Source organism: Cryptomeria japonica, chromosome 6 (assembly GCF_030272615.1).
Source record: "Cryptomeria japonica chromosome 6, Sugi_1.0, whole genome shotgun sequence".
Classification (NCBI taxonomy): Eukaryota; Viridiplantae; Streptophyta; class Pinopsida; order Cupressales; family Cupressaceae; genus Cryptomeria; species Cryptomeria japonica.
In genome coordinates, this window is record NC_081410.1 from 228,237,754 (window position 1) to 228,253,252 (window position 15,499).

Below are 15,499 nucleotides of genomic sequence, written 5' to 3' on the forward strand. Positions count from 1 at the left end.
TGGATATCCCTTGGATAATTGGAGGGGACTTCCATATGATTGAGAATTAGGAAGATAGGAAGATAAGTCAGGAGGTTTGGATCTAGAGTGGAAAAGTGGGGAGAAACTCTACTAGACCCAGATGAAGGAAAAGCTCAAACTCTTTGATCCTCTTGAAGGAAATAAGAGTGGTTATGGATCTATATTGTACACTTGGTGTAACTTCCAACAAGGAAGAATGAGGATTTACTATAGGCTTGATAGATTTTATGCTAATAAATATTTGTTATCCTTCAAACAGGAGGACAATGGCTCCAAAATTAGGGTATTGCCCATACACCATATCAAATCACCAGCCTATTAAAGATCAGATTGCATTAAATTTTAATGTTGGCCTACCTAATAAGAGGGATGATAACTTCATCCTCAATAATAGCCTACTTAAGGACCAAGATATTAGATGTGTTATCTACATGATTAGGTAGATTAATAAATGGGATTGCCCCACCATCTCTACCATTAACAAAAGGAATAAGAATGTGAATAGCTAGAAGATCCTGCAACAAATGGTGGGAAAGAAAAAATCCAAAGTTTAGAGGAAGCTTGAAAAGGACTTGGTTAACAACGTTATGATTTCGGAATCCCAAACTCAAGTGGACCCCACCATATTGGTGTAAAATTAGAGTTACAGTTAAATTAGAATAATAAAACCACTAACAAGAATAAATTTAACCCTTACATTAAGGAGGGGAGGAATCTAATAGATCTAGACTTGATAGACCTAGATTTTGATCAGATTCTTGGTTCCTCTAATGGGACTCTATCCTCCTTAAATTGAATTGATTTGAATTATTGAAGATTAGGGAAAGATAGTGAACTATTAAAGAGATCTGATAGAAACAATGAGCTACAGATGTCATATAGATCCACCAACTTAGATCTGAGTAGAAGAAGATGATTTGGATATGTTCCCAAAAGTTCAGCCTAATTTTTTGGGACGAGGTAGTATCAATTTGTCATGGTCCTCTGAATCTCTCACGATCAAAAGCTGAACTTGTTCATCTCTACGAATCATGTTCATCCTCCCAAACACAGCTCTATATGTGTTCCTAAACACATGGAAAAGGGGTAAATTATTGGGAATAGGGGTTTTCCTTAGGTCAAACCCCAATTTTGGAATTAACCATGAACTTGAATTGAAATTTAAATGAAGTACTATAGTTAAATAATTTCCTTTTGAGGGAAAGGCTAAACAATGAATGAAACACTAATGATATACCTTTAATGAAGGTTTGTTTGTCTTTACAAGGAATTAGGGTTTCATGTTACAGATTGTCGTCATAAAATGTGGAATATGAACGTCATCTCCAATGCTTGAATCTTTACTTCACTTTTGCTTCAATGCTTGATAGAAGACTAATTTCTTATTCACTTGAATGTAGGATCTCAATTTTTCTCTCTTGAGTTGATTAGGAATTTTAATTACATTTGATTAGGTTTAAAATGAGAGGGGTAGACCTTCTTTTATACTTGCTTGTACAAAATTGAATTAAATTTTTGACCTAAGCTGATACGACATCTAATTTCCCACTCTCACTAGGTGACCATTAAGTGGGGCCAAATTGGGAGGCTCGAGGTGTATATGCCTTGGTCTTGATTTGGGACCAGGGCATGGTACGTCCTAATCTTGCAAATTAGGACTCCAATTAAGGGATCAAGCTAGAAATGTAGTTAAAATGTGAGATGAATAGGTGGTGTGAGAAAAATCAGTGTTGTAGTCGGGCCTTAGAGGATAAAATGCTAAAGTGATGCCTAAGTGAGGACAAACTTGTAGGCGAGTACAATTTAGGACACTACACCCACCAACTATGAACTAGCACAATTGTTGTCTCAAACCATAAATTCACTTAGGGGCATTCAAAATTATAAGATTCAGGAAATCAAAGTAAGGGCCAGGATCAACTGATTAAAGCAGGGAGACAAGGGTTCCAAGATTTTCTTTAATCTATTGAGACAGAAGGAGTTCAAAGAGATGGTCAATAGTTTGGGAAGAAGGCAACAAGTTGGTGGACAATAACAATATTAAAGAAGAATTATTCCTTTACTATAAGAAATTAGTTTCCTTTGAATGGAGCTCCCCATCCAATAAGCTTGCAAGAGACAAGTGTAATGCCCTCATACCAAGGAAAATCTCAGAGGAGGAGGCTAATATGCTCAAGAACCCAATCTAAATTGAAGAGATCCTTAAGGCCATCAACACTCTTAACAATGACAAGCACCCCAACCTTGATGGCTTACCTACTGAGTTGTACAAAGATGCTAAGGAGCGGATAGGGTTGGAATTGCTACAAGTTTATGAGGAAGCATTAAATAAGAGTTATTTAAGAGTTGATATAAATAAAGGGGTAATTAAACTACTCCCCAAAGATGGGGACAATTCACTTATTAAAAATTGGAGGCCTATTACTCTATTAAATGTTGGTTATAAAATACTAGCAAAGATTATTGTGCTCAGATTGGTGGATATATACCCAACATTGTGAGTAATACTCATACCAATTTCATCAAGGGAAAATACATACTTGAAAATATTATAACTAGTTGGGAGGAAATGAATTGGGCTAAATGCACTAACCAAAAGTTGGCTATATTTTTAATTGACTGTGAAAAAGCACATGATCAAATTGAATGGATTTTCCTCCTCATGACACTAAAATCGTTTGATTTTTCTAAAGAGTTTAGTTAGATGTTTCAAATTGTACTTAATGATGTCTCTGCTTAGGTGGAGGTCAATGGATCTCGTACTCATTCCCTCAATTTGGAAAGATTCATTAGGTAGAGATTACCTCTATCTCTATCCATTTTTTTATAGCATTTGATTCTATTTTCTACCTCCTTAAAGAGTCTACTCTCTCCCCAAGGGTCAAGGGCAATTTTTTTCCTAGCAAGGACCCAATTAATATACAATTTGTTGAAGATACAACCCTTTTCCTAGAACTTGAAGAGACGAACATAAACTTATTGATGTTGAAACTTAACTTCTTTGTGAAGTTTCAGGGGCTAAGATTTCTTCTTCCAAATCCACCCTGCTTGGGTGGGAAGATGCCCCCCTACATGGCTCAACAAATAAAATTATCTATGTGGAGGCACATCTAAACAAGTTAGATATATACATGGGTATTCCTTTTGCAGTCAACCCATGTCGGAAAGATATGTGAATATGGATAAAAGAAAAAATTAAGAACAAGTTGGCTAGATGGAATAAGCAATACCTGTCCATGGCTGGAAGTATGTAGGTATGCCAAAATATTCTCTCCTCATATAGTCTTTACTATTCCTTTGTGCGTATGTTCAACAATTATCAAACCAATGATATTCAAAAAGTAATTAGGAATTTTCTTTGGTCTAATGATAGAGGTAATAAGAAATGGCATTCCATCAACTAGAATTGGTGTTATCTAAACAAGAAGATGGTTGGCTTGGGTCTAAAGGATCTTAAGGTGCAAGGGATTACATTAGCAGCTAAATGGATCTTTTACGCCTGGAGGGTAATGAACCATGGAAGGTTCTCATCATAAATAGGCCAAGCCCTGGAAGTTGTTGGACCCTCTACTAACCTCATTGCTAGTAACTTCCTAGTTTCCCCTACCAACTCTAATGTCTTCAAAGTGATATGGAAGGCATGGGAATGTATTAGAAGCCTTTTTTCTCATAATATAATCCTTAGTAATGATAACTCTTTATGCAGTGATAGGTCTATTTAGTGGAACCTATCACACAAGGGTGGGTCTCTTGCCCTGATTCAAGCGTGTTCTATTAGGACCTAGAATTCTAAGGTTATTTGTTTTTTTAATGATATCATTTTTAATGGCCAACTAATTTCTTAGATTGATCTTAGCTTGAAGTATCAATTGCCTCCCTCCAACTGGAGAACATATTTTGTACTACAAGAAGCTTGTAACAGTTTACATCTGCCCAAGCTATGTTCATTCATGGACGATAGATTTATATCATTCACATGAGTGGATGGTACCCTATGTAGACACCTAAAAATGTCTCATCAATCTTGTACTAATTTATCGTCTTATTAATTGAATAATTATTCAATTATTTAATTAAGTTAATTAATTCTTATTCTTCTGATTTAATCATCTTTATTCATCCATCTTACTAATTAGTTTATGTCTATCTCCTTCATCATCCTATCATTCAACCTCTTTCTCAAATATTAATTAAATATTATTTATTTAATTAATTACGATTAATTCCCTTAATTAAATAATCTTCATTATTTAATTAATCCTATTTCTAATGATTAAATTATTTAATTAATTAATTTCATTCCTCCAAGTCCCCAAATTTGAATTTCAATTAATTCCATCTAATTTTATTAACATTTCACCAAATCTAAATTTCAATATATTTCAATAAATCTCATGTGCATTTCAACATTCGAAAATCCAAATAAGAATGAAATGAATTTCAATTTAATCTCCTACAATACATGTTGAAAATCATGACTGATTGATCAAATCAGTTAACTCAGTTAACTCTCCAATCTCCCCTTTTCACTCCAAATTACCTTTTCTGACTAATCAATCAATTCAGTCATCTCTTCAATCAATTCAGTCTTCTTCCCAATCAATCCAATCAACTGGCTAATCAAATCAGTCAACTAATCAATCTATTCAGTACACTATCCAATCAATCTAGTTGATTGATCAATCAATCAAGTTAGCAAATAAATCTATCTTGTTAACAAATCAATCAACTTGCTTAACTGATCAATCTAAATCAATTGTCTATCAATCAACACTTCAATTAAATATCTCCCCCCATCTGTCTCAAAAATCTATAAATACAAGATCATTTCCTCAATTCAATCTAGAATCACGGTCTTCAAAATAATTGTCTATCTTATGCAGGAATTTCAGTGCAACACCTGAGAACGAATCAACCACATGATTATGGAGAAGAACAATGGAAGCCACAATGCAACTAAGGGAGTTTTCAATTAGTTTGATTGTTTAATTATCTTATTTATGCATTTTATTTCATTGATTTATGTTTAAGGTTGCTAAATTAGTTAAGGATTTTGTGATTCATCCTTTTAGTGTAATTATCTATGTTTAACCTAATAGATTTTAAGCATGAAAACACCCTACTAACGAACACCAAGGCTAAAATTGTTTACAATTCTCTATGTTGTAATATTGACTTGATTGCTCATGTCAACTCTATTTGGAACTTGAATTGCAATAATGATGACTAGTGGAAATTCTTTACCATTCTTTGGGGCAGTGTTATCATGCCCAAAAAGAAAGGCTTAAAGTGGTTGTTTAATCTTCATAGATTGTCTATTCAAAATAAGAAATAGGTTAATGATGTATGTAGTATCTATAGAGTTACTGAATCTATTATGCACATTTTTTTTTACAATGTTGTGGCTAAATAAATCTAGAACATCTTTGGGATCAATTTTTCTAATAAAATGTCTTACAATGATGTTTTTTTGGTTTCATTAAAGGCAATAAAAAGAACAATAATCTTTTTTGAGCACTTTTATCTTGCGAAATACTTTGGACTATTTGGTCTCTTAGGAATGAAGAAAAATTTCAAGGTAAGTGTAGGCTTCTTACTGAGTCTTTAAGAAGACTCATTGTTTACAATGTTGAAATGCAAGTCACCATCATTATGAGGCTTGGAAATAAAAAGTTCAAGAAGTTCATTGAAGATGGCACAACTAGAATTTATCTCTCATAGTTATCACATGGGTACACATGGTCCAAGTTTAAGATAGAAAGATCTATGTTTGTCAATGCATTGGAGGCCTTCAAGAATGAGATCAATGACGACAAGCAGGTGGAAAGCGAATACCAGGCTCAACAACTAGCTACAGTAGGGACGGTGAATTGGAATAGAAGAATCATCTGGATAGAAGGCCCCTCGGGGTGGACAACTTGGGTGGAAAACTAAATCTTTGTCATTGTCTATGAGGCTAACTCTTAGTTTTTGGATGTTCATTTCTTTGGCGGTTTTTTGTTATGGCGCCATGTGGATGTATAGGTACATGATTCATTTTGTATATGGTCAAGCAATGTATGGGCATAGCTTATATGTATATGGTTCATGTTTTATATGCATCAATGTATAGGGCCCTTTTTGTCCTTGGGTCACTATGTATGGTTGTAGTATGTTAGGGAACAATAGGTAATTTTATACTCTCTTTTGAAATGGAGCACCTGATATTGTGATGTTAAATGTGATATTGTATTCGTTTTCTCATTATATTTAATATATATTAAAAAAAAACTTTAATAACATTGAGAGACTTTTTACGTGGCAACACAAAAGAGGATATACATAAAATCCATTTTTAGTAAAGATATCATTATCCGTTAAATTAAAATTTATTATTTAATATTTTAAGAAATTTCTTTTTTTTGGAAGGATATCTTTATCCATATGATTCTTATGCTTTTTTAATATAAAATAGTTTTTTAATATTGATTAAATAACATAACATAGTTTTTATTATTGATAAAATATTCACAATTTAAAAATGAAAAATTAAATTTAAAAATGAATACATAAATAAAATTATTTATATATAAAAAGAAGACATGGAGTTTTTATTTGCAGAGGTTCTCCAATTTATTATGTGAGTGCAATACGCATGTTGATGTAATACATAATATTTTTTTACTAAAAAAATTATTAATTAGTTTATAATATATATTCTAGACAAAATAAATAAAATAGTTTATATTATTTCATACTTATATGTTTATTTCTATATTTTATTATGTTAGTTATAATTTTTAATTTTTAAAATATATGTGAACTATGTTTAAGTTTTCGCTTGCATGGACATGATATGAGACTTAATCTTTGCTACTGTATAACACTTCTTGACGTAAATACTAAACTTATAGACACATTTCACAATCATATACAATTCTTATAAAATTTTGATAATGATCTTAATCACTATATGAATTTTCAAAACCTTTGATTATTACAAATGATAATTATTTATTGATTTAATGGTGCTTATTAAGTACATATTCTTATAATATTGTTATTCATACTTTTACATGGTAAATTTAGCCTTCTATATGGTTAAAGATGACACATTCAACAATTCTTATTTTATAGGATTAATATTCAAAAGTTGTAGTATTATTAGGACCAATTTTAAAGTGTTAAGATTTTTTAGTTCATTGTTCTTTCACTTCCGCAAGACTATTGTTTTATCTTTCATCCTAGGTACCCTTATCTTTTGTATGTCCCATGTGCCTTCACACTTACATCTTCGTGGCTATGCCCATTCATTGCATTTTAGTTATTATTCACATTATTTACATCATATGAGATGTTTCATTAGAATTTTAAAATGAGCTTTTGGTAAAAAAAATAAAATTGAACCATCTATTAGAAGCTCATTTTATAACTATAATGAACTATGGAAACATCATGTCTTTAAAGTTTCGTTCTTCTTACATGTTTTATCATTACCAATTATCGCTTGTATTTCCTTGCCATTGGAGACATATTACACATTGGAAACATACTATAAACTTACACTTTTGTTCTTAAGTGCTTACCACTTGTTATCTCTTATTTAATTATTTTATAATGTTTATCATTAACAACTATTACATGCTTGTTATGTCTCTGCACAATGTTATCTTCTTTTTTTTTACCTTCAATTCCTTGCCAATTGAAGGTACATGTTATCACTAATATTCCTTCATGGTACTAATCACGATGATGAACTTATGACATTTATGATCATTTTTTAAAACAAAAAAAAATCATCTCCATTTGTAAACAAATTATATTTATGCATGGTTTTAACCCTTATCATGTTATATATAGATTTAGATTATTTTCCCTTGTGGTTGGAGTCCATTTGAAACCTTATTGACTTAGTGATTTTCTTTTACACTTTCAAATTGATTAGAACCATTTCACATTTTCTTAGTTTGTTAGAGAAATACTACTATCGACTTAGTTAAAATTTCTCATTTTACTTCCTTTAATTTTTTTTATATAGTTTTAATAATTGTGATTGTGTTCATTTTTAAATGCTTGATAGATGTTGCTCATTTAATTTTTTTCTTTTGCACTTCATAGGTTCTCAAGATGGATCACTTACGTTGAGGAGAGCGCACATAGTCAATGTCCATACCCATATTCATTAAGTGTCTACAAATTTTAATTTCCATGTCGGCTACTTGATTTTACTTTGATATGCATCCTCATAGTAATTTACATTCAAGTCAAAACGAGATAGAATAAAATGGTGAAAATTGGGCATGGCTGCCTTTTTCCATATGTTTTAGACCCATGACAATTATGTTATCCTTCCACACTAATTAGTGTATTAGATGAGAAAATTGTTGCATGGAAGTTGGAAACTAAACTTCTCTTAGATCCAATCTATATCCACACATCCCAAGACTTCAAAATTTCCTACTAAATCCACCATTTTCCTCCTTGATTCAAACTAGTGAGTGTTGAATCAGCCCATTGTTGAGAAATATATAGGCTCAATACCTAAGTTTGTTAAATTAAATACCTACCCAATAAACCAATCAAAGGATGAGATACACGGCTCCAAGAAATAGAACATTAAAATCTAAAACTTATATACAAATATGAAATTAAGTTAACTTAATGCAGAAATACCATGATTAGATCCCTCTTCTTTATGATGCTAAAAATCAATCTGCATATCATGCTTATTAACACTACCTTAAATGAAAACACCTTGGAGTAGCAACATGGTTCACTTTCACAAATCGAATGGCGGAAGGTGGAAGGTTTCAAAATGGTGGTAGGCGGGTTTCAATGGGATTTGTAACTAGTGTCTTCTAGGGTCAGTCGAATGTTGGAGCCCCCAAACTAGCTGACAATGCAAAAAAGCAAGGAGAGGCTGACTCAGAAGATGGTGGGGGACCTGAATATAGGGTTTCAAGTGGACCCAGGTGATGGTACCCCTAAGGCAAGTTTTGAAAATTGTCCCTACAAAAATGAGGAGTCAAGGGATCCTCAATCTAACCATAAGATCATGGGTGCAAAGAAACGTGCCCTCCTCTCTGGAGTCATGGGTAATTGGTGGGCCTTGTTATTCAGAGTCAAACCAGCTAACAAGTCTTCATTTCCCCCTATTTTTGTTATCTTTGATAAGGACAGTGAAAAGATAGCTCTTGCAATCTTGGATTAGGTGATTGACCACAACATTGCTTTGATGGAGATGTCCCTTGTTGGTAAGTTTTCTAGTCTGAGACCTAACATCGACCTGGTTAGGATTTTGTGAGTAAAAGATGGAAGTTGAAAGGATAGGTTGAGGTCTCTGCTCTACTAAGGGGTTTTTTCTCCTTTGCATTCTCTTGTGCTGAAGATGTTCTGACTATTCTTTGTGGGGGGGCCATGGGTTGTGGGAAGATCTTCACTTACCCTAAAAAAATGGGTTCCCAATATGGACATGTCTGGTGCCTTTTTTGAAATGGTTCTTGTATGGGTGAGACTCTCAGGGCTTCCTTTGGAGTATTGGCATGAGGATATCTTCAAGGGTATTGTCAGATTTTCTGGTGAGCTTCTCCCGATTGACCCTATGATTGTTGCTAGGAAGATAATGGTTTATGCTAGGTTATGTATGGCGATCACCCGATCTAAGGATCTTCCTTCCTTGGTTGAACTTGTTTCAAAGTTGGGTTTGCTTTCTCAGGCCATTGAATATGAATCTCTGCCCTTGGTTTTCTTTTTGTGCAAGAAGGTGGGATACTAGGCGAAGAAATGTCCCCAAAATATTAAGAAAGATGTAGAGAGAAATAAAGGCCCTAGGGTGTGGAAACCTAGAACTAGGGTGGTTGGGGGTCAGGGTAACCAGGAAGAGAATAAGCTTCCTAAAGGACCTAATGAGATTCTAGAGAATGACAAAGATGAGGTGGAAAATCATCAGCCTGTGCAGAATGATGAGGTAAAGGAGAAAGACCAGAAGAACAAAGTTGATGATATAGAAAATTTACAGCAGGTGCAGAATGATGAAACTAAGGAGCAAGGCTAGGGGGTTGATACACAAGGTGATGCCCCTGTGTAGAAGGAAGGAGGAAATAGTTTGGGAGACCAAATTACTTATATGGTTGATAATGGAAAAAATTTTAAGGGCGATGACTTAGAGGAAGGTGAGATTCCAAATAATGCTAGATCTAGATGTGTTTCGTCAAGTAATAGAAGGTATAAGGTTGAGGAATGATAGGACAACCCTTTCAGCACCTTCAAGGACCATCAATCTTCACTGGTGTTAGACTCTTCTTTTAAAGATATGGTCTCAAGCCTTTTGAATAATTCCAATCCTATGGAATCTTCAACCCAAAACTCTAACAGTGTCCTCTCTAATTAGGATCAGAATTTCATCATTTCAGATACGCTGCAATCTCCAAGGGAAGAGCATAGCAGACAAGACAAAGAAAACATAAGCCTGGATGAGATTGAGTTTGACGATGACGTGAACTATACCAAAGTGGAGAAGAAGAAGAAGAAAATGTAGCAGAAGTATGGGGCCAGTGTTTCTATTCGCAACAGAGTTAGAGCCGATTGTGGACCTTCTCAGAGTGCGGGTAGGAAATCTAATAGATGGCATAGAGAACATAAATCCTTGCAAAATATTGTGGATGGGTCGCAGAGGACGATCCATGAAAGTCTTTTGAACTCTCCTGGTAAGAAATGAAGATACCATCCTGGAACATTAGAGGTCTTAATAGTTGTCATAAATAGGATATTGTTCATAATTTTTCTAGGGACCATAATTGGATATTCTGCTTAGTCAAGAAACTAAAATACCAAAGGAGAGAGTTGAGAAACTTAATTTTTTCAAGTTTTGTGGCTCCCTAGGTAGTAGTTCTGATGGGTCTTATGGAGGTGTTGTTACCTTATGGAATTCAGATTTTATTCAGAGTGTGCCTCTTTGTCATGATGGCAACCATGTTGCTACTTTGTTTAAGCATTCTAGAGATGGTTACTCATGGATCTTATATAATATCTATGTGCCTAACAACTAGATCTCTAGAAGGAAATTTTGGGCTAAAATTTCTTCCTTCAAGAGTAACCATCCTAATATCCCCTGGCTTGTTATTGGAGATTTTAATATTCCTATCCAAGAGGCTGATAAGTTTGGGGGATCTCAAATAGAACTAGACAGTAAACAGGACTTGGCAGAGTTCATCAATGATCAGTGTCTTATAGATCTGGACTTATCTAGAGATTCCTACACTTGGACTAACCATAGGGTTGGGGATGAGCCGATACAAGTTAGATTGGATTGGGCCCTCATCTCTATAGAGTGGTTACATCTATACTATTGTTCTTTAAATTCTATGATCACAGTTGGTTCTAACCATTTTCCTATCACCTTTGTGGTTGAACCCAAAGGTGGTAGGAGAAGAAAGATCCCCTTTAGATTTGAAAAGATGTGGTTGTCTCATCCGAGTTTTCTTAACTATGTTAAGGAGTGGTGGAATGTTCAAGTTGAGGTTACTTCTCTATTTCGCATTGCTAAAAAGCTCAGGATTGTGAAGGATAAGGTTAGAAAATGGAACAAGAAGACCTTTGGAGACATTTTCTTGTTGAAAGCTTCTCTTCAGTTGGAATTTCATATTATTGAGAATAAGATCCAAAGAAAAGTTTATGCGGGTGACAATTTTGATAAGGAGAGTAAAATTTTGTCTAAATATCATAGCATTGTTGCTAGGGAGGAGATTTTTTGGAGGCAAAGATCTAGGTCTTTATGGCTCAACGATGGAGATAGAAACACTATATTTTTTCATGTCACCACTCTCAAGCATAGAGCAGCTAATAGAATTGATTACAACATCAAAAATAGGAGTAAACTTGAGAAGAAAGAGGAAATTAGTGAAGCTAGTGTTGTATTTTTTGAAGAACTTCTGAAGGCTGACCCTATGTTGGAACAGGAGGTCCAAAATATTATGGCCAAGTCTATTCCTAAGGTGCTATCTAAAGATCAAAACCGTAGTTTGACTTCTATCCCTTCCAATGAGGAAATTAAGAATGTTGTCTTTTCCTTTGATGGTAACAATACTCCTGGCCCAGATGGATTCCCTATGTTATTCTTTTAGACCTTTTGGGATGTTGTTGAAAAATATGTTACTAATGTTGTTAAATAATTCTTTGGAGATATATCTTTTCTTAAGGAACTTAATGCAACTTTTATTTTCCTTATTCCAAAGACGCAAAGTGCTAATTCTTTGGATGCCTTCCGACCTATTAGCCTGTGCAACTCATTTTATAAAATCATCTCCAAAGTTATGACTTCTAGACTGCTGCAGATTTTGCCTCTTTTGATTTCTCCTCAGTAGAATGATTTTGTCCTGGGGAGACAAATTTTGCACTCCATTATTACTATGCATGAGAACATTCATTCCTTGGTTGCTTTAAAAATGTAGGGTTTTTTGTTGAAACTGGACATTGCGAAGGCTTAGGATAGGGTAGATTGGTCCTTTTTGAGGAAAATTCTTAATGCCTTAGGTTTTTTTGGGAGGGTCATTAGTCTTATTTGGCAGCTCATCACCGCGACCTCAACTAATGTTATTGTCAATGGTTTTCCATCTTAGTTCTTCAAAGCTTCTCGCAGTTTAAGGCGGGCAAATCCTATCTCCCCTATATTGTTCACCATTATGGTTGAAAGCTTGAGAAGATTCATCCATAAATAGGTGTTGGAAGGGAATCTAAAAGGATTGAAACCATCTTCTGCCTATTTAACTTGTTCTCATTAGCAATTCATTGATGACACTATCTTGATGGGGAGCTCTTATGTTGGGGAAGCCAGATTTATAAAGTCCACCTTAAGCCTCTATGAAAAGGCTTTGGGACAGGTGGTTAATAGAGCAAAGAGTTCCATTTTATTTTTCAATACTCCCGAGGCTAGACAAAAAAATATTGTTGATATCCTTGGCTATAAGATTGGTTCGCTCCCCTCAACCTATTTAGGCCTTCCTCTTGAATCTAAACCTTCTGATTCATTTTGGTTTTCCCTGATTGATCGCTTCAATAGGAAACTAGCAGGATGGAAGGGTTCCCTTCTTAGTCAGGATGGGAAAATTCAGTTGCTAAAGGCCACACTACAGAACCTTCCTGTGTATGCCCTCAACTTGTTCAAGATTTCTTCAGAGTTCATGGAGGTTATTGAAAAAATTCAAAAAATATTTCTTTGGTCGGGGGTGGAGGAAAGGAAAAGAATCCCTCTAGTGGCATGGGAGAATGTTTGTAAGCCCAAAAAATATGGGGGTTTGGGGATTAGGAGTATCAAATCTTTTAATTTAGCTCTCTTGGCTAAATAAGTGTGGAGGACTTATGATTGCAGGAGAGAATGGAATATTAATTGGCATAACAAATATCTCTACAATGTTCATACTTTTTCAGGATTTCCTGAACTCCTCTCAAATCCCTACTAGATCATATCTTTGGAATAACATTATTAAGGCCAGGGATGTTGGTAATCGTGGAGCATACTGAAAGGTTGGAAACGGAAGGAGTATCCATTTTTGGGATGATTGTTGGATTGGTAAGAGTCTACTGGCCCTTGATCCTCTATTGGGGGCTTTTAGAGATTTTGTATTGCTTCTTTTGGTTTGATGGTGGTGTACTATTTGATTGAAGGTAAATGGGTGAATCTCTCTATTATTCACCCGTCTCTTGCCCAGTTATAGGTGTAATGATGGAAAAATGGTGAATGATGGATCAAGAAGGAAACTACCCTTTCCCTCAAAGATAGATGAGAGTTTGTCTATTGATTACCATTTAGGCACTTTTCACCATGTTACATTAGGAAGAGGAGAGGATAATTCACTAGATTCAATCTCTCCACATGAAGATGGTAGATTGAATCCTGAATGAATTGGGAATGTTAAGTTGATCCCCTCTTCCTTGTTTGAAATAGAAAGAAAATTCATTGAATTATGTAGTGCAAAAGTGACAAAGAACTGATTACAAATTAAGATCAGAATATGGGATGAAGCTATACACCTGGATCTGACAATAAAATGTCGAGATGAAGTCGCCCTATAAATTTGAGGAAAATTTGCCCGGACCATGATGGGAATGTACACAGTCCTCTGAAAAATCCGTGAAACGAAAAGGGTTTTTTCGCCTCTGTAAATGAAGCCCAAATTTGAAAGTACAATTGTGCACCTACAACCTACACACAAAAAAGAGAGGAAAATGGGTTGGGATTGGGGGTTTGCCTTTAGGTCAAACCCCAATTTTGGATTTAACCAAGTAATGAAAGAAAGTACTTGCAAGTAGATGTAAATGAAATATTGAATTGTAAATCACCTCAAGGGAGGTTGTAGTAGAAATGTTGATAGAAATGATTGTGTGGAATTGAATGTTGAAATCAATCTTCTCTTCAATGGTTGAATCCTTGACTTGAATGCAACACCTAGCCTTGAAGGAAGACTTGAGAATGCTCAATGCTAGAAAAGAATGCTTGATCGCTTGTGCATCTTGAATCTTTCCAAATTCGACTTATCCAAGTCCAACTTCCTACAAATGAGAGGATGAATGCCCCTTAAATACATGTTAGTGGATTTGAATTTCATCACAGGCCAACGTCGGGGGAGTTTCCCGCTTGAGGCACAACCAACAATGCAACCCTAGGAAGGGTCCTGCCCCAAAATAGGAAAGGGACAGGGGCGCCATGCCCCTATCCTACCCCTTTTTCCAGGGTAGAGTGCAGATGGGGTGATGCAAAGGCCAAGGAAGAAGTTGTTTCCGTAAGCTAAGCAATCTTCGGTCTCCGATCAAGCTAGAGGATTCAGACTCGCATGAGTGAGGACCCTAATGCAGTCAAAAATTGCTAGGGTTGCAATTTTATGACACTACAACAGGTTTCTCTAATCTCCTTTGGTTTAAAGAATAGTTTTGAAGATGAATTGATATGGAGGTTTTCCTCTACTAGTAAATTCTTTGTTGCTTTTGTGGATTGCTGTGATGATCCTCCTGTTCCATGGTGGTCCAAAGTCTGGATGAAGCATTTAATACCTAAGATTAACATGCTTTTTTGGCTTCTCTTTTTGAATAAAATCCTAACTACAGATAATCTTTGTAAGAGGAGTTTCTCTATACCTACTAGATGTTATTTATTCCTGAAGGAAGCTGAATTTGTTGATCATATTTTTTTGCACTATTCTTATGCGATGGAAGTTTGGAGTCAAGTTCTTCAGAGATGAGATCTTTGTTGGATCTTTCCTAGGACGGTTAAGTTGTTGACCAATGGAGGGTGCCTACTAGGAATTATTTATTAAAAACTTTATGGTCCTTTGTGTTTCCTCATGTGGCATGGGGTTTATGGAAGGAGAGAAATAATCAAATCTTCAGGGAGACCTATCTTCAACCTGAGATTGTTTTCAGGAAAATTCATAGAGCCATAATTGATAATCGCTCTATTATCAGTTTAAAGTGTAAGACTTAGAGCAGTAGTCTTAAACACTATGAG